This window comes from Nerophis lumbriciformis, linkage group LG34 (genome assembly GCF_033978685.3).
Source record: "Nerophis lumbriciformis linkage group LG34, RoL_Nlum_v2.1, whole genome shotgun sequence".
NCBI classification, from domain to species: domain Eukaryota; kingdom Metazoa; phylum Chordata; class Actinopteri; order Syngnathiformes; family Syngnathidae; genus Nerophis; species Nerophis lumbriciformis.
Genome location: NC_084581.2, coordinates 23,807,710 through 23,828,956, shown reverse-complemented (window position 1 = coordinate 23,828,956; position 21,247 = coordinate 23,807,710). Strand labels below are relative to the sequence as shown.

At 40.2% G+C, this 21,247-nt stretch overlaps 1 protein-coding gene and 1 long non-coding RNA gene across 2 annotated transcripts in view; both read left to right on the top strand.

Annotated features, from left to right (window-relative positions):
• The window catches only part of slc35f1 (solute carrier family 35 member F1), a 70,728-nt gene that overhangs the window by 7,466 nt on the left and 42,015 nt on the right, over positions 1-21,247 (top strand). The gene's annotated exons all lie outside the window — the stretch shown is intronic.
• LOC140677540 (uncharacterized) lies at positions 13,620-17,128 on the top strand. Its single transcript, XR_012049322.1, has 4 exons — positions 13,620-14,876; positions 15,244-15,397; positions 15,522-15,618; positions 16,161-17,128. It is a non-coding gene; the product is annotated as an uncharacterized lncRNA (long non-coding RNA).

Sequence of the window (21,247 nt, the reverse complement as noted above, 5' to 3'; positions counted from 1 at the left end):
CCATCCACTTTAGCCGCCAGATGGCAGTAGAGTGTTTGAATATCTTCAAATGTGTTTTGTGGCAATTCCAACCTTAACCACAGCGTCAGTTGCTATGCAGAGTGGCACTTTCCATCGTTTTCAGCAGACTGCATTGCAAAATAATTACCCCACCCCCTTTTCTCTTACGTGAGATCTACCCAGGAATGGGGCCATGTGAATCCCTTTCCTACTGTAGTCAATAAGTTCCTTTTTTTTCTCTATCCTCTTGTTGTGGGACAGACTGGCTCATTCATGCACATGCATCCAAGTATTTAAACCAATTTTTTTTTTTTTTTAAATCAATAAACACGTGTTAAAATGTTGCCGTTTCAATGTTGATGATGTGCATTTGTATAAAGAAATGAAGGTTATGACAAGTAGAAACATTTATTTAAACTGTTTTCCCTAAAAGAAGCATTCAGGCTTCAAAGTGGGGTTCATCCAATTATTCAGTTAATCGAACAAACAAATCAATAGACAAACGAATTACTAAGATGCTCGATAGCTAGAGCCCTATTAGAGACCGTACAAAAAAACTTTAATAAGTCTGAGAACATTGTAGAAGAAGACACTTTTAATTAGGTGTTTCCCAAACTGATAGTGATATCAGTTTGATACCATCCATCCATCCATCCATCCATTTTCTACCGCTTATTCCCTTCGGGGTGGCAGGGGGCGCTGGAGCCTATCTCAGCTACAATCGGGCGGAAGGTGGAGTACACCCTGGACAAGTCGCCACCTCATCGCAGGGCCAACACAGATAGACAGACAACATTCACACTCACATTCACACACTAGGGACCATTTTTAGTGTTGCCAATCAACCTATCCCCAGGTGCATGTCTTTGGAGGTGGGAGGAAGCCGGAGTACCCGGAGGGAACCCACGCAGTCACGGGGAGAACATGCAAACTCCACACAGAAAGATCCCGAGCCCGGGATTGAACTCAGGACTACTCGGGACCTTCATATTGTGAGGCAGATGCACTAACCCCTGTTCCACCGTGCTGCCCTCTTTGCCAGTTTGATACCAGCAAAAGAAATCAGATTATTTGGACTTGCATACCAAATCTCCGACATTACTGCTCACAAGCGGTCCTGCTGTTTACTTGTGCAAAACCGTGGCTCCGTTGGTAGAGCGGCCGTGCCAGCAACTTGATGGTGCCAGATTCAATCCCCGCTTATGACATCCTAGTGCCTAGTCACTGCCGTTGTGTCCTTCGGCAAGACACTTTACCCACCTGCTTCCAGTGCCACCCACACTGGTTTAAATGTAGGTAATGGGTTTCACTATGTAGGCTAAAGTGTTTTGAGTCTCTAGAGGAAAGCGCTATCTAAATATACTTCACTTCTTGTACTTTAGTGAAGTCATTTACAAAAGGTTAACACAGTAGGCTATAAGTTACTAGCTTTTAACAGCTACACAACAACTAAGCACACAATAGCACACAAGCTGGACATACACAATAAGTGTTTTAATTGAACATTATTGTAGTCAATTTAAACAAGTAACAAATAATTATAGTTACATATTTGATTATATTGCGTATTAGAAAGTATTAACAAAAGTGTCCGGATCTTTCAACTTACTGTGTCAGGAAAAACAATGACAAAGTGTTAAATTATGCTGATGCATGTTAAAAAGTTCAAGTTAAAGTACCAATGATTGTCACACACACACTAGGTGTGGTGAAATTTGTCCTCTGCATATGACCCATCCCCTTGTTCACCTCCTAGGAGGAGAGGGGAGCAGTGGGCAGCAGCGGTGCTGCGCCCGGGAATCATTTTTGGTTATTTAACCCCCAATTCCAACCCTTGATGCTGAGTGCCAAGCAGGGAGGTAATGGGTCCCATTTTTATAGTCTTTGGTTTGAACTCACAACCTACCCATCTCAGGGCGGACACTCTAACCACTAGGCCACTGAGTAGGTTTGATGTGAGCTTGCACATTTCAGGGACTGCTGTCGGTCTTGAACCCCAAGATGCAGGGATGGCAGGCGTAGCGCAGGAAAACATGACTTTAATGTCAAAAAAACAAATAGTGCAACTGGTAAGTGCACATGCGGGGAAAACAAGAACCAGGAAACAGCCAACAGGAACCAGGATAACAGGTTAAAGGAAACAGGCTACAGGATACAATCATTAAGCCCTGACTGGAGGGCGAGGCAGGCATAAATAGTAGCCTGATTGGCAACTGCAACCAGGTGTGCCAGGCTGCCAATCAGGGACAGGTGAGGGAAACGAGCGCTGAGGGAGACATGCAGGAAATGCAACCAAAATAAAAGCGCTGACAGGAAATAAACACAAACATAGAGGAAAACCCAAACATAACAAGCCTGACAGCACGCAGTTTTAGATGCCTCTGAACGCTGTGTTTTGCAGTCTTTTTTTAGTGTGGTACTTATGTAGTACAGTCCTAGTCCGAGGCCATCTGTATGGAGACTTTTGGCTGCTGCCTGCAGCCTCGGGTGTTTTTTCTTCTCGTCTCATTCCCCCCGCCTGCTCCAATGTCTATAAAAGAATAATATTTCCATGTTTGTCCACAACATTTTACACTGGACTGTTTTGTCAAAATTGACCAGGACAAAGTTGGATTAGACGCTAAACTCCCGACAAATAAATAGAGGACACCATTGCGACATTACTTGGTTTGAGTGGCCACTAGAAAAGGGAGGATAAAGTGTTATTTTAATCCAATATTGGCACTCACATGCAGTGAGTGCCAATATTAATGCTGATACAAAAATAAATGCTGGTAAAATTAGGCTGGTGTACCTAATGTTGTGTCTGGTGAATCCATACAATTTCTAAAGTCTAATTTCGGCCGCGTCGGAAAAAAAAAATAGCAGTGATGTTTGTCTTCAAGATATATATTTTAAGTGTTTTATATTTTCAAAAGATACATTTGCACACTTTTGGAGAGGGTGGAGTGTGGAGGGTTTTATTTGCAATCTAAAGGGAACACCTCCACACACAAACTATTTACAGACATACACAGAAAGTGTGTTATGATTTGTAACTGTGGAGAAAACTTTACACCTAAGCATATGCATACATACATATTGACTACAATGAAGTGTTTTAAATTTAGATGAACTAACTCACCCCAGACCGGACCTGATCTTGTGGTCAACCTCTCAGAATTCACTTTTTATTGTGGAACTAACTGTACCATGGGAAGCTGCAGTTGGTGAAGCATATAAGCGCAAGCGACTAAAATACTCCGACATAGCAACGGAAGCAGAACAAAATGGCTCAAGAAGAGCTTGAAAAAAATGAGTCCGGGACCTTGCATTGACCATTGTCTTCTAAGAGAAAGGTCAAGTCAGGCGAGTGAAGCTCAGCGGAAGGACCTAACCCACAGTCCACCGATCATCAGTACCCCAGTGGCTGAAAGTAGTTCAAACAAAACATCAGAGAACTTGGAACCAAGTCACTTGCAACCTGCTCAGACCTGAGGCAAAGTGGCCAAAGTCCAGCAGCAATTGATGGAGACTTGATCAAGATACTTGACGGAAACAGAGGAACAGTGGAGAAGAAGCTGTAGAAAATGGGCAATCTGATCTACTCCTACGGAACATAAAGGTTTTGAAAGGCAGGAAATAAGGACAGGACACCAACAATATCTTTGTAAGTCCAGAAGGCAACAAGAAATCCAGCGCCTTGTCAAAGAGTGAAGGAAGCTGAGGAAGCAACTGGTAACACTGCGGAGAGCTGAAAATCTCAGGGACTCGACGCGAAAGAAAGAAAAGGGGGAGAACATAATTCTTCAAGGATCCCTTTAGATTTGTGAAAGGACTCTTTACAAAGAAGAAGAGCGGGTCACTGAAGGTGCCAAAGAGACAACATCCAGCTAAAAACAACCCACACAGACAGCCAAAGATGTGAACAGAGGGAGATACCCCCCGCCATGCCACCTATTCCTCAACCAGGTTACCAACTGGACAACAGTCCCCCAAAGTCGAGCAAAGTAGAGGAAATAGTAAGGAAAGCAAGGGCAGCTTAACCTCTAGAACCAAACGGAGGTCCATACCGGTGGTATAAAAACTACCCAAACATCTTACGCTTTCTATGGAGGCAAATGAAGGTGCTTTGGACAAAACAAACCATCCAAAAAAGAATAGCAAAGAGCAGAAGGAGTGACAATTCCCAAGGAGAAGGATGCCTCAAACATGGATCAGTTCCGACAGATCAACCTGTTGAATGTGGAAGGAAAAATCTTATTTAGCATTGTTGCTAAAAGGATGACAACATACCTGAAGAAAAATAACTTTATAAACAAATCTGTGCAGAAAGCCGGCATACCCCGTTTCTCAGGATGCTTGGAGCGTACCAGCATGATATGGCACCAAATTTAATCTGCCAAAAGGGAAGGAAGAGACCTGCACGTTTTATGCCTGGTCCTTACCAACGCTTTCGGATCCGTTCCCCATTCTCTCATCTGGACAGCCTTCAACGTCTTCAACATCCCAATTACCATTACAAACCTGCAATTATGTATTCAACAACAGAATACACAATATTGTGGCAATCTTTGGAAGTGGGAATAATGGCTGGATTGGGAGATTGAAGGAAGCCAAATCATCTTAATCACAAGAGCCACCTATAATGTACTTCTCCCACCCTCAAATCTTAACCAGTGGTTTGGAGAAGATCCTTCCTGTGCACTGTGTCAAACCCCTGCAACATTGAGACACAACCTCACTGGCTGCAAAACCAGTTTGTCTGAACGCCGCTATACTTGGAGACACAACCAGGTCCTACAAGAACTGGCGATCACTCTAAAAAGAAGGAGAACTGCCAACAATGCCCTCTTTTCTCCCATGCCTAGGCACACAAACACCACCCTTTTTGTGAGAGCAGAACAACTCCCAGCAAAACCATCCGTAAGAGTGGAAGCAACCCTCCTAAACGGCACGGGACTGGAGAATGCAGGTTGACTTAGACTAGATAATCACCATTCCACCTGGGATCATTAAAACTAACCTCAGGCCGGATCTTCTGGTCAACCTCTCAGAAGTCGCTTGTCATTTTGGAACTAACTGTAACATGGTAAGCTGCAGTTGGTGAAGCATATGAGATAGCAACATAGCAACTGAGGCAACACCACACAGCTGGCCAGGTGTTTCCAGTTGAGGTTAGATTTGTTGCCACATCCACAACCAAACCCGCCATTGGACACGGCGCCTGCTGTGCCACCGAGGCCTCAGGTGGGACGAAGTCTGCCATCGGCCCTGGTGGGACTCACTGGAAATTGGAGATGCGTGCTGTAGCCATATCTGCACTGGGGTCTGACAGAAGCCTGGTTTCCAATTTGTGCCAACAGCTTTTGTGATTCCCACCAAACATTCATTTACATTCAAACACCAGTGTGGGACGCACTGGAAGCAGGGCGAATGAAGTGTTCTACCCAAGGACACAACAGCAGTGACGACAATGGTGGAATCTGAATTTATATTTAAATATGTTGTACATCTAAAGATATGTTGTACATCTAAATATATTTTGTACATTAATATATGTTGTACAGTTAGATAAGTTACATGTGTTACGCTTGGGTCGCATGGTAATGCACGGATCGTTTCCCCAAGATGCAGACGGACCTCCTTAAGCACCGTGCAAGTGAGAAAGCTGATTTATTTCCATCAATCAGGCAAGAATACAAAAATACAGTAAAGCATGCCAATAGTACGGGAAGCTATTGCAAAGCTAAGGAAAAACTTAGCATCGAAACAAGAACACGAAGCATGGATAACAAACGTATATGTTGCATGAAGCCAACAAAACAGCCAGCCCGTGTGTGGCGAGAGGCAGGCATAAATAGCTCTCTGATTAGTTAGACACAATGGACTCGATCTTCAGTGCAAGGCAGCTGCAAGAGAAATGTCGAGAACAAAATCTCCCATAGTTTTTATAGATCTGTCTAAGGCTTTTGACATGGTGAATTGTGAGGCACTGCGGACTTTTCCTTTTCAAATGCGAATGCGCTGCTAAATTAATTTGCATCATTTGGCTACTACATGATGGCATGAAGGCCACCATTCTGAAAGTGATACATTTGACATTACCACTGGAGTCCAACAAGGATGTGTAATTGCACCTACTTTTTTCTTGATCTTCATCTATGTTATCCTCCATCCAGTCAAAAACAAGCTACCTGATGGCATCAGTATTGTTCATAGAATGGGGTGGAAACCTCTGTTTTAGAATTCCAGTATGCCGATGACAATTTCGTATGCACTCTTTTAGCTGAAGACCTTCAGATCATCTTTAGTGTTTTCACTGAAGCTTATGAACCTCCTGTCATTGAGATGAACATCAAGAAGACCAAAGTAATGTTCTAACCATCCCCCCAAAGCATCTGAACTTGAACCCTTTTTGGATCCACAATTCAAAATAACAATGCAATTCTGAGAAATAAATCCCAGACACAGACACAGGAGACAGCGTGCAGGTAAACATATATGTAATAAGAAAAACACTACTGCAGCTAGGAAGTGCAAAGGAACATAAGGAAAGCTATGCAGAACAGGAGTACAAAACAATGACAATAAAAACTGATCCAGTTCGACTGACAAGCGAGGCTGGCATATAAACCCCTCTGTCAGGTAAGTATCCTGATCACGAATCAGAGGCAGGTGTGTATAATCAGCGTCCTCAGCAAGGAGTGGCAATAAATGAAAGAACACCAAATTTAGGAAAAACAATACACAAAGTCTGTAAGTCATGACAGCTCATGACTAAATGTACATCACTTCCAATACCTTGAAAGCCACCTCTCATTGAACGCCAATACTGACACGGAAGTGAAGCATTGTCTTAATTAGACCTGCTCAGTGGCTTTGTGGTTAGAGTGTTCGCCCTGAGACTGGAAGGTCGTGAGTTCAAACCCCGGCCGAGTCATACCAAAGACTATAAAAATGGGACCCATTGCCTCCCTGCTTGGCACTCAGCATCAAGGGTTGGAATTGGGGGTTAAATCACCAAAATGATTCCCGCTTACTACTCCCCTCACCTCCCAGGGGGTGAACATGGGGTTGGGTCAAATGCATAGGATAATTTCACCTTGGGCTGGGCGATATATCGATATACGCGATATATCGCGGGTTTGTCTCTGTGCGATATAGAAAATGACTATATCGTGATATTCGAGTATACGTTCTCACGCAGTTGCTTTTAGCTGCTGGCATTACACTACAGGCTCCCCTCGCTCTTTCTTGTGTCTCCTTCTCACAGACAGACAAGCGCACCTTCTCACACACGTCACATACTGTCACGACATACGTCACATACGTATACGCCCTCGCGGAGCAGTGAGGTAGCAGCATGGGTAACGTTAGCTGTGATGCTAGCGCAGCCGTGCGAGTGGTAATACGAGAGAGAGAAGGTGCGATTCTGGTAACAAATGAAGGAATAATTAATTCTCCCCAAAAACAGCAGGGGGTCCATCGTCTGGCGGTGGTTTGGCTTCAAGTGGGAATATGTCAAACAGACAACCGTAATTTGTCAAGTATGGGGCAAAAGCGTTGCTATAAAAAGTAGCATTACTGCTAATATGTAGCATCATTTGAAAAGTCACCCGCTGGAGAATGAAGAGGGCACGTCAATATCTCCGTTTGGTGCCACACGCCCACACCATCAAAATGCCAAGACAAACCGTATGAAAAAAATAGTGATTTTTTAGTTGTGATTTCCTTCTCTGCATGAAAGTTTTAAAGTAGCATATATTAATGCAGTATGAAGAAGAATGTTTTAATGTAGACACATAGAATCATCATACTGCGGTGATTATATGCATCAAGTGTTCATTTAAGGCTAAGGCAAAATATCGAGATGTATATCGTGTATCGCGATATGGCCTTAAAATATCGCGATATTCAAAAAAAGGCCATATCGCCCAGCCCTAACTTCACCACACCTAGTGTGTGTGTGACTATCGTTGGGACTTTAACATTAACTCAGAAAAGGAGTATTCGAGAATAAGAGCATGGATACCAAGATTCATCATCTCTACGCTGCTGTATGCAAGCGAGACATGGACCATCTGTAGACACCACCTGATAAGTCTTGAGCTATATAACCAACACTGCCTCAGCAAGATGTTAGGCATCAGTTGGCGAGACAAACTAACAATTATCAGCGTCTTACAGCAAGGCAACAGTACGACTATTGAGACAAGGATTGTTCGAAAGCCGATGCGTTGGATGGGGCTTTTTGTTACACATGTCTAATCATCGCCTGCCCAAAAAACATTATTATTCCCAGTTACACCATGTTAAACGGTCACATGTTGACCAAAGCAAACTTTATGAAGACAACCAGAAGTGTGATCTTAAGAGATGCGGCATTGACGTAGACAACTGGGAAAATCTAGCCACAGGTCGCACAGTCTCGAGGCAATAAGTAGCTCGAGACACCAGCCATCACAAAGAAAGTATACGCCATCAGGGGAAGAAAGGAAAGAAAGGAACGTGAAAGCAGAACCAGCTCCTTTCTTTCATAAGGAGTTACTAATTGCCCAGTCTGCCAAATAACTTACAAGTAGAGTGCTGGCCTTGTGAGTCACCTACAAGTGCACAAGTAGGGAAACAAATCCTACTCAACTGGAGTGATACCAAATGATAATGATGATGATGACATTTAGATATGTTGTACAAAACCCAAAAACCAGTGAAGTTGGCACCTTGTGTAATTCGTAAATAAATACAGAATACAATGATTTGCAAATCATTTTCAACTTACATTCAATTGAATAGTCTGCAAAGACAAGATATTTAATGTTCGAACTGAGAACCTTTTTTTTTTTTTTTTGCAAATAACCATTAACTTAGAATTTAATGGCAGCAACATATTGCAAAAAAGTTGGCACAGGGTTTTTTTTTACCACTGTGTTACATGGCCTTTTCTTTTAACAACACTCAGTAAATGTTTGGGAACCGAGGAGACCAATTTTTGAAGCTTTTCAGGTGGAATTCTTTCCCATTTTTGCTTGATGTACAGCTTAAGTTGTTCAACAGTCCGGGGTTTCCGTTGTGGTATTTTCGCTTCATAATGCGCCACACATTTTCAGGGAGACAGGTCTGGACTACAGGCAGGCCAGTCTAGTACCAGCACTCTTTTACTATGAAGCCATGCGGTTGTAACACGTGGCTTGGCATTGTCTTGCTGAAATAAGCAGGGGCGTCCATGATAACGTTGCTTGGATGGCAACATATGTTGTTCCACAACCTGTATGTACTTTTCAGCATTAATGGTGCCTTCACAGTCATGCCCATGCCTTGGGCACTAATACACCCTCGTACCATCACAAATACTGGCTTTTGAACTTTGTGCCTATAACAGTCCGGATGGTTCTTTTCCTCTTTGTTCCGGAGAACACAACGTCCACAGGTTCCAAAAACAATTTGAAATGTTGACTTGTCAGACCACAGAACACTTTTCCACTTTGCATCAGTCCATCTTAGATGAGCTCGGGTCCAGTGAAGCCGGCGGCGTTTCTGGGTGTTGTTGATAAATGGCTTTCGCTTTGCATAGTAGAGTTTTAAATTGCACTTACAGATGTAGCGACAAACTGTAGTTACTGACAGTGGTTTTCTGTAGTGTTCCTGAGCCCATGTGGTGATATCCTTTACACACTGATGTCATTTTTTGATGCAGTACCGCCTGAGGGATCAAAGGTCACGGGCATTCAATGTTACGTGCAGTGATTTCTCCAGATTCTCTGAACCTTTTGATGATATTACGGACCGTAGATGGTGAAATCCCTAAATTCCTTGCAATAGCTCATTGAGAAATGTTGTTCTTAAACAATTTACTTACGAATGTGTTCACAAAGTGGTGACCCTCGCCCCATCCTTGTTTGTGAATGACTGAGCATTTCACGGAAGCTGCTTTTATACCCAATCATGACACCCACCTGTTCCCAATTAGCCTGTTCACCTGTGGGGTGTTCCAAATAAGTGTTTGATGAGCATTCCTCAACTTTCTCCGTCTGTTTTGCCACTTGTGCCAGCTTTTTTGAAACACATTGCTGGCATCAAATTCCAAATGAGCTGGTCTTTTGTTTAACTTGATGTAGATTTCACGGTTAATTTTTCCCCTGCTTCCTTAAGTCACTGCTTTTTTTTTTGGCTATGTTGGCGTTGTGTTTTGCGAGATATATCATTGATGAACTTAATGATGATGACTAGTGTGGTGTTATTACTTCCTTTTAGTGGAATTCACGTACCATTGGTGTTGACTTCCACTTCCTTCGATTGCAGGAAGTTGGCCACTTGTTGCTCTGTTAAAGCGGCCTCCATTGTATCTGGTTCTCCTCTTCTGTTCTCAACACCATGGCATAAGACCTGGGTGTATTGTGTAGTCCACATGGTTCATGCCTGTGCTGTGCTCCGTCTCATCCATTCTACACTTCATCTGCTCTATGATTTTGTTTCTTCACTCCATTCTCTTCTCTAAAAGCTTGGTGCAATGCAGTACTTTCATATGCTTGAGTAAGTGCATCAGTGCAGCGGTCTTCTCTCTCAGATGCACTAAGGTAGAGGGTCAAGAGATTATTTTCTACTTTGCAGGTACCTAAAAGAATGGACAATAAGTCAATTGTCAATTGTCTGCAACAAGTACCAATGTAGCGATGCCGCAATGATCCCGTACATTTCACAACGAAATCATCTTGTCTCAGACATTATTGATCCTGGTTATCGTGCAAAAATAATCTATTTGAAGAAGACAACAGCTCACTTTTTTGTGTACATTCTGTTCTTTCAGTATTGGTCAGTTTATTATCAGCCATTTATTTCACTGAACAACCACACTGTAAAAACTCTTTCAGTGGTATTGTCCATTATACTTTATTTTTAAAAGTATATTTATTCCAATAAATCAATTTATTTTTATTTTTAGAGTTTTTGAGTTATCTCTAAGTAAAAAGTGTGAATATTTTCGTAACTTAATTTTTTATGTGATAAAATTAATTTTATTGGACTTCCAACATAAATTGATTTAGCAAAACTCAGTTCAAAGGTTTATATCAGACCTAAAACGTCAGGACCCGCCCACCTGCATGCAGCTGTGGAAGAACAAGCCCAGACGCATTTCTTCACGAAGCCCAAGGAAAACACTTAACCGAACTCATGTAAGTAACAATTTATATTGTTATAAGTCAGTATTTGCCAGGATTTAAATGTATACATTAGTGATGGGTTGATGAGGCGTCATGAAGCGTTTCGACACATTGCAAAACTGTATTGATACTGTGTCGATACTGTGTCACTCAATACTGACATCTGCTGGACATTAAAAATCCCTACAGGCAACCTATGGACCGACTCAACTGACACTGATTGTATGCCCTAGTACAGGGGTCACCAACCTTTTTGAAACCAAAAACTACTTCTTGGGTACTGATTAATGCGAAAGGCTACCAGTTTGATACACACTTAAATAAATAAATATATTGTCATTTGTAAGTTACACATAAGTGTGATTTAAACAAGAATAGCTAAATAAATTTATATATATAAAAAAATGGGTATTTGTCTGTCATTCCGTCGTACATTTTTTTTTTCCCTTTTACGGAAGGTTTTTTGTAGAGAATAAATGATGACAAAAACACTTAATTGAACAATTTAAAAGAGGAGAAAACACGAAGAAAAAAAAAAAAAAATTTGAAACATAGTTTATCTTCAATTTCGACTCTTTAAAATTCAAAATTCAACCGACAAAAAGAAGAGAAAAACTAGCTAATATGAATCTTTTTGAAAAAATTAAAAAAAAAGAATTTATGGAACATCATTAGTCATTTTTCCTGATTAAGATCCATTTTAGAATTTTGATGACATGTTTTAAATTGGTTAAAATCCAATCTGCACTTTGTTAGAATATTCAACAAATTGGACCAAGCTATATTTCTAACAAAGACAAATCAGTATTTCTTCCAGATTTTCCAGAAGAAAAATTTTAAAAGAAATTCAAAATACTTTGAAATAAGATTTAAATTTGATTCTACAGATTTTCTAGATTTGCCAGAATAATTTTTTTGAATTTTAATCATAGTAAGTTTAAAGAAATATTTCACAAATATTCTTCGTCGAAAAAAGCTAAAATATTTATTATTCTTTACAATAAAACATTTTTTTTTTACTTGAACATTGATTTAAATTGTCAGGAAAGAAGAGGAAGAAATTTAAAAGGTAAAAAGGTATATTTGTTTAAAAATCCTAAAATCATTTTTAAGGTTGTATTTTTTCTCTAAAATTGTATTTCTAAAAGTAATAAGAAGCAAAGTAAAAAAATAAATGAATTTATTTAAACAAGTGAAGACCCATCCATCCATCCATTTTCTACCGCTTATTCCAAGTGAAGACCAAGTCTTTAATATATTTTCTTGGATTTTCAAATTCTATTTGAGTTTTGTCTCTTTTAGAATTAAAAATGTCGAGCAAAGCGAGACCAGCTTGCTAGTATATAAATACAATTTAAAAAATAGAGGCAGCTCACTGGTAAGTGCTGCTCTTTGAGCTATTTTTAGAACAGCCCAGCGGGCGACTGATCTGGTCCTTACGGGCTACCTGGTGACCGCGGGCACCGCGTTGGTGACCCCTGCCCTAGTATATACAATAATATAAACCAAGTCATTGTATTTCATTTAGGATTATTTCATATCTTCATTTAAATAAAAATATATTTGTATCTTTTTTAGATACAGTCAATAAATAATGTGAACATGTATCATAACATGGAAATCTAAGAGAACGTGTTGTGGATGATTGTGGACTGGGAATTTTTTTAATTTCATTTTTTTACACATTTTTATAAAAATAAAAATAAAAAGTTTTTCTGACGTATTACATTTTAGACGATTTCTCTGCTTAGTTATTATTTCTCCGGCTGTAGAAAAGAGCCGCTCACAGGGCACAGAGGAGGCGTCAGTGCGACACAGTTCGCGTATCGGTCACGTGACCAAAACAGCTCATGGTCGGTCACGTGACTTTCTAAAAGCGGTACGCGCACCGGCACAGGGTTTTGCTCTATGAGCTCGACGCATGCGCCGATGCATCGGTGTTGCCAGACCCATCACTAGTATACATTTTCAAAAGCATGGTTCAATGTTATATTTAGTTTACTACTTTTCCCGCCGACCGCCATTTCGAATGTGCTCTTACCTCCAACAGCTCATTAACTTCAACCAAACATTGTTTATAGCTGTGAAGTTTATAATTAGCGTTTTCTTTGCGTGGTAGTTTAATATTTTATTCTTCAGTTTATAAGCAGCCACACTAAAGCTTCTTAACTAGCTTGCATTCAAAGTTGCTAGCAGCTAGCTAGATACACTTGACAGAGCTATCTGAAGCCCCCTCAGACCTGCTGTCCATGCACACTCCTAGGCAAAACGCTACTCTTGTAAGAATTGTGTAAGTCTCAATCTCAACATCCCCCCCCCCCAAAAAAATCTCACCAGTAGTCACCATTTAAAGGGTAAATTTTCAAATTTTTCTTCCGTGGGGGCATGCCCCCGGACCCCTCTACTGTTGCTAGGTTACCAACTTAGACCACCAGGGCTACAAAAAAATCTAGAGGAAATACTGCAAATGAGTATATACATGGTGTTTACGTGACGTCACACATCCGGGTTATCCCGGGTCATCCGCCATCTTGGGAGGCAAACAAAACACACCTGGCCTAGTTGACACGCTTCACGATTATTGACAATAGCTTCGAGCAAACACTGGTGAAAGGCGCATAATGGTTATTTCCTGTTGGGTGAATGGATGTACAAATCGACGGGATGGATCAGTGCAGCGAGGATTTTTCAGTATTCCTAAAATTAGACACAACGAAGGAGAACAGACAAGGAAAATCAGCGAGGAGAGACGACGCTTGTGGTTGGCAAGCATCAACAGGAAAGAGGAGCCATCTCAACATTCCAAAATATGTTCTGATCACTTTGTAACAGGTAGGATTACGTCTCAATCTGTTTATTAAACATTTTAGAACGATGTATTGTTTATTTTTTTGTCAATTTGCTATTCTCGAAGCCCTTTATGGGATGGACCACGAAAGCGAAAGCCCCCCCCCCCCTCAGGATATATAGCGCCCATCTCAGCCCAGGTTGCTTGTACACGAAATGAGTTGTAGATCTCAATGGATAAAATATTTAGGTATCAACCTTGTCATAAGTTAGAGGAGTCCGACGTGTCCTCGCTAAACACATGGTTTTAATGTACGTTATATATACATACCCTGCCCACTACAAGCACTTTCTCGTTTGCAGTCATGCTTTTAACGTCGCTGACCCATCCGTTAATAAACTGGTTGTACGCCTCCAGAGACTTGAATGCCCTCAATTCCTCCATTGTATAGGCACTGGTGTAATTGACGAGGTAGTTCAAAATGTCTATGTACGTTATGGCCGGGAGGCATTTGTGGTCATACGTGAAACTTTGTTTCGGCACTTCGTACGGGTCAACGCCTATGCATTGTGTCTTCTGGTTGTATCTTTCCAACGTCTGGTTGTCCAAGCCTTCTTTATACTTCTTTTTTGCTGGTTTCTCGGCCATTATGCATACGTTTGTGAACGGGTTCGATGAATTTGCTGATGTTGTACCGGTGCGCTTGCCTTTTAAAATGGCGGATCGCGCGGAGCATCATGGGAAATCAGTCGGGCGTGAAAACTATGTATATCCAAGAGGTTAGACATGAACCATAACTTGTCTTTTTTGTTCTCTCTCTCCAATGACAGATGGGATGGCCCTGTAAGTTGTGCAGCACTGTTGTACCAACCAAGAGTGACATTTTAAAGCATTACAGACTGCACCATGGGACCTTTGGACACAGCCATTCCTTGCCTTGCCTTCATGTAGGTTGCCCATGCTCTTATACATCCCTTCGCTCTCATATGTCAAGATGCTAGACTTCTCCTCTCTGACACCATTGCCAGAGAGTCTAGCTCCACTCCCACCACGTTACTGGCCTTCTCTACCAACTTGTCCAGTCTGTTTGCGTCCCTCGCTCTCAGCCCGCTGCCCCAGCAGGTCACGGCGTACAAGACGGCACCTGCTACCACCGACTCGTAGAATATCTTCTATTCTATTCTATTATCGTTCTATTTTTCCTGACCAAGTTTCCATTGTGACTTGGACATGACATACTAGACTCACTTTTTGCCTGAAAATGTATACGAATACCCTTAATATCAGTAACGGTCAACATTTGCTGTCTTACAGATTAATGAAGCGTTCCGAAGGTGCACTGCTGTTCCACTGGAATCAACATTTATGTCCCAACTGGACAGGTACACTCCAAAACTCCTGCAGCTCTTCAGTGCAAAAGGAGGAGTGACTGCAGCGCATCAAGAACTTGTTGATGGAACTGACACAGGTGGGTTAAAAGTGGTTTAAAAGTTTAAACTGAATCTGTAATTATGCTCTAATAACGGTATCACAGATTTGGAGTAAAATTGCCAACAAAATTCATTTATTTATTCTTCTTCTCTTAACTCTAGGACCCAAGTGCCTCTGCAGTGAAGAAGAGAGATGTGACTGTGAGATGCCTCATAGAGTACATGGGAGAGAGTGGACAGGAGCTAATCTCTGACTACTGTAAGTATTGTTTAAAAGCAGGTTTGGATCAGTCTGATGTACAAGCTTAAATTGGGTTTACCTTTATGTGAACTGACTGAACCAGCAGTTGTCAGGTGGAGGTCGAGCATGCAGCTAGTTGGCAGGAGCCCCAGGATAGCCAATTAGCATAGCACCACAGAGTGATGCCTTTCTGTCTTGTTTCTGTTTGCCCTAAAAAAACAATGCAAACAAAAAATACTCCCCTTAAACAACATTAAAACATTTACTCATATATATATATATATATATATATATATATACATATATATTACTGTTTGTTTTAATTTCTGGTGGTTCTATTCAGGTTTTTTATATGCAAATTAGAAATGCCAATAAAAAACATGTGGCTGGAAATGCATCTATTGTACCAAGTTTACTGTACAAGATCTCAAATTAGAATTCAAAAGTTTTCAAAATGGTCTTCACAAAAGTAATCATCTGAATTAAATCACACAACTTATATTACTGTAAATATGAAATTAGATGTTTGTTTTTTTAATGACTGTGTTTGTATCTCAAAGGGAACTGCAGAGACCACTGTTCATGAGGACCTGGAAATGAAGAATATGAGCATCTACATCTGTCGTGAGCCAAATGCAGTAGGAATCATCATTGAGGGAGTACCAGTCCTTAATCATCTTGGAAACCTGGCCAAAGCATGCTGCCTACTTTTGGGGTTGATGTATGCACTTAATCTTGAGTATCCATCCAAACTTACCAAAACATTTGAGGTGTTTCAAAGACTTTTTGTGGGACTTGACACACTGCGCCCAAAACCAAGCCCCAAATTCATGACTCTCAAAAACAAGCTTCTAGCTTAGGCAGTGAGCCATGACTGTCAGCTTGCACTTTTGAACAGCTATTTTCTTGTGTCTGTTCAAAATCATTATACATTGTTCATTGAGTGGAATTCTTCAGAATGTTGTAACTGTTTGTCCTGTTCAGGTTTTATACAAAGCTCCAGGTCATCGTTTCTGGTGTGTAAATTAAGTTTTTTTTATGTTTTATACACACTAAATTGCCCCACTGTGAAGCTCCAGCTGGTCAGAAGGAGGGATCTGTGAGTTGTTTAAGTTCAAATGTTTCAAAATATACACACTGAAAGACACTACAGTGAAGGTGTTCTGCTTGTGAATTGTTACAGAAGTACAGATAATCTTAATATTAAATTGTTTTAGCAAGAAACTATACTGTGAATGTTCTAAGTAAAACTTGAGATGCTGAGGTCATGCATTCTTTTATGCACTAAATACTGATGTTCTTGACTGTTAATACTGTCCAGCTTATTGACAGGTTTGGATATGGCTTGTGAAAATGTTTTAATATGTATACGGTTAAAAAAAGAAAACTATTGTGAAGGTGTTCTATACAGCACTTTAAAAAGTTGAGGTCATGCATTCTTGTATAATATGGATGTTGACTGTTCATACTGTCCAGCTCATTGCCACTGTTTTTATATGGTAATGATTTAATAAAGGTTGGAATTTGATATGTCTTGATTTTTTTATTATTATTATAAGTAATTATTTTAAGCAGTTTCCATTTTCAAAACAAAGAAAGGGTAAGTTGGTCAGAATTAATAAAATTGAGTACAAAAATTATTTTTTCATTTAAATGTTACTTATTTTAATTAAGTCTTGTGTGTTTAATATGCTGATGTTTTTTACATTGATTTTACTCAATTTCTTGGCTTTTTCTGTAAACGCAACTTAATCTTTTTGCATAAATCGAAATGCATATTATTAAGTTCTACTTACTCAAAATACCAATTAGTTGACTAAACTAACAAAAATTGCTTGGAAAATGTTGCCTTATTTTTATTGAGTTAGATCTAAGCAACAGTTTTTACAGTGCAGGACAGATATATGTGTGCAGCTTTCCTTTACCACAAAGGTTCAGTTGCTGTGGCAATCAACGCATGTTTTAGGCATGATTTACTAAAGGTTTGCATGTAAAACATTCACAGTTTGGACAATGAGATGTGTGCTGTAGCACAAGCATGAGATAAAATGTTAAACTTTTTGTCTGTAAAATACATCAATACGGTGTTTTTTATTAGCTGTAATCTAGGATCAACATTTCATGATTTATATCCATGAATTCACATTCTTATACATGACACTAAAGCTATATTGTAATTGGAGATTGTGGATGTAAAGTGCATGTTCATTTTGCCAAAATAAGAGTGCAGCATTTCACTCATTGAACTCTGCTGCTATAAGCTAACCTGCAAAAAAAGCACACACAACACGCCGTTATTCACATCACATTGTAACGACATCACAGAGTTGATGTGTGGTGTTGAGAATCACTAGCTCAAGGGTGTCAAACCTACGGCCCGCGGGCCGGATCAGGCCCACAAACAGGTTTTATCCAGCCCGCGTGATGAGGTTGCCAAGTATTCAAATTATCGTTTTTTTTTTTAACCAAAGAAACTGCTGTTCTATATGTATCCACTGGATGTCACAATAGCAATTCTGTTAGGCAAGCAAACGGTTTATACCGGGGCCAAGCAGGAGATACACCGTAAAGGGTGACTGTGGCTCCTCCTCCTTGACCCGCATGAAACTTAAAACCTGCCGTTTTAGGTCTTCTGCTTCTAACTAGGGATGTCCGATAATGGCTTTTTGCCGATATCCGATATTCCGATATTGTCCAACTCTTTAATTACCGATACCGATATCAACCGACACCGAGATCAACTGATGTATACAGTCGTGGAATTAACACATTGTTATGCCTAATTTGGACAACCAGGTATGGTGAAGATAAGGTACTTTAAAAAAAAAATTAATAAAATAAAATAAGATAAATAAATTTAAAACATTTTCTTGAATAAAAAAGAAAGTAAAACAATATAAAAACAGTTACATAGAAACTAGTAATTAATTAATTAATTAATTAAATTAATAAATTAACTGTTAAAGGTTAGTACTAGGGCAGCACGGTGGCAGAGGGGTTAGTGCGTCTGCCTCACAATACGAAGGTCCTGAGTAGTCTTGGGTTCAATCCCAGGCTCCGGATCTTTCTGTGTGGAGTTTGCATGTTCTCCCCGTGACTGCGTGGGTTCCCTCCGGGTACTCCGGCTTCCTCCCACCTCCAAAGACATGCACCTGGGGATAGGTTGATTGGCAACACTAAAAAATTGGCCCTCGTGTGTGAATGTGAGTGTGAATGTTGTCTGTCTATCTGTGTTGGCCCTGCGATGAGGTGGCGACTTGTCCAGGGTGTACCCCGCCTTCCGCCCAATTGTAGCTGAGATAGGCTCCAGTGCCCCCCGCGACCCCAAAGGGAATAAGCGGTAGAAAATGGATGGATGGAAGGTTAGTACTATTAGTGGATCAGCAGCACGCACAATAATGTGTGCTTACGGACTGTATCCCTTGCAGACTGTATTGATATATATTGATATATAATGTAGGAACCAGAATATTAATAACAGAAAGAAACAACCCTTTTGTGTGAATGAGTGTGAAGGAGTGTAAATGGGGGAGGAAGGTTTTTTGGGTTGGTGCACTAATTGTAAGTGTATCTTGTGTTTTTTATGTTGATTTAATAAAAAAAAAAAAACGATACCGATAATTTCCGATATTACATTTTAACGCATTTATCGGCCGATATTATCGGACATCTCTACTTCTAACACATGGTCATTTGGCATCCTCGTTGCCCCACAATGTCAAACACGAGAAAACCCTTTTGAATAGTTTTAACCTCCATTTCTTACGGTTTGTTGAGTTAGCTCTGGATTGATACGTGGACATGATAAAGGAGGTATTTGATACCTCGAAGAGTTTACATGTTGTGTTTTTAATTTAAACCGAGAAAGACTGTGACTTAAAGTTTAATCCTGGCTTTGTAGATACACTGAGACGAAGTCAAAGCGCATTGTGTTTTTGACACTACACCATTTTCCTCAGAATTTTCAACAAACTTGAAGTGTTTTGTACCGTATTTTTCGGATTATAAATCGCTCCGGAGTATACGTCGCACCGGCCGAAAATGCATAATAAAGAAGGAGAAAAACATATATACGTCGCATTCGAGTACAAGTTGCATTTTTGGGGGAAATTTGTTTGATAAAATCCAACAGCAAGAATAGACATTTGAAAGGCAATTTAAAATAAATAAAGAATAGTGAACAACAGGCTGAATAAGTGTACGTTATATGAGGCATAAATAACCAACTGGTATGTTAACGTAACATATTATGGTAAGAGTCATTCAAATAACTATAACATATAGAACATGCTATATGTTTACCAAACAATCTGTCACTCCTGATCGCTAAATCCCATGAAATCTTCTTCCTCGTTGTCGCTCCTGGTATGCGCCGCTAGCGTCCTTTCTTTCTGCTGCTCGATCGCCGTTTTCTGCTGCATATTTCACTACGTCCAGCTTGTAAACTGCAGTATGTGATTTCCTTTTCGGTGCCATTTTAGTTTTTATAAGTTACCGCCATTGTAGAACTGATCCATTTTATTAGCTACGGCAGTAGCATATAGCATATAGCAGTTAGCATCCCATGACCCACAATGCACTTCTGCCATGACCCGCCCCCGCCGAATTCTTATTGGTTGACGTGTGTGAGACGATTGCTGACATTTTGCTTCGTCTCTTCCGTGAATTAGATAAATAATATTATTTGATATTTTACGGTAATGTGTTAATAATTTCACACATAAGTCGCTCCGGAGTATATGTCGCATCCAAGGCCAAACTATGAAAAAAACTGCGACTTATAGTCCGAAAAATACGGTATTTGTGATTTGTACGTTTTCAGAATGTGCTTGTTCTATTTTTGGCCAAAGTAAAACAAAGAAAACAACCTGGAGTTGTCTTTATTTTTAATTTATCATGCCATGATTTTACCATTCCGGCCCACTTGGGAATAGATTTTCCTCCATGTGGCTCTTGAGCTCAAATGAGTTTGACACGCCTGCACTCGCTGAACCGAGCATAGAGCCGAGTGTGTGCATCTTTTAACGCAGATGAAAGAGAGCGGTTGCTTTCAATATGATGTATAATTTGTTTGTTTTGGTGTCATTATGACAGAAAATGAACAGTTTCGCTGGATAATAGTTTTGTTGCTGATGTTGTTTTGGTGTAGTTACGGCCGACAGTAATCAGTTTTGCTCATTTGTCATTGTTATATCTGTTGTGACCACTTGTTGAAAATAGTAGAGAATAAACTGTAATGTATTTATTTAGTTTTTAGGTTGGATTTGGATATTGATTTGGATTTTGTGCGCTGCATATAATTTCCTGTGCACGGAGCCTGGGGTACGGAGCAGTGTGCAATGGCGTAGGCGCACACCTTAGAGGAAAAATAGGTGTGAAACAAACCATTTTTTAAGAAGGGGCCAAGGGTGTCATTGAAATTATTAAAATTAGAATATTGAATGACTTGTGGCTTTGTTTTAATTCAGATTTATTCGTATAAATATTTATTAGCAGTGATAGGCAAGCTCCTTGGAAAATTTACTCTCGATTAAATGTAGCTAAGCTACAAGGGAAGCTATACCCAGAGAACTGTAGCAACCTACACTACAAGCTATACGGCAAAAGTAGAACACTTTTACACTTTGCATCAGTCCATCTTAGATGA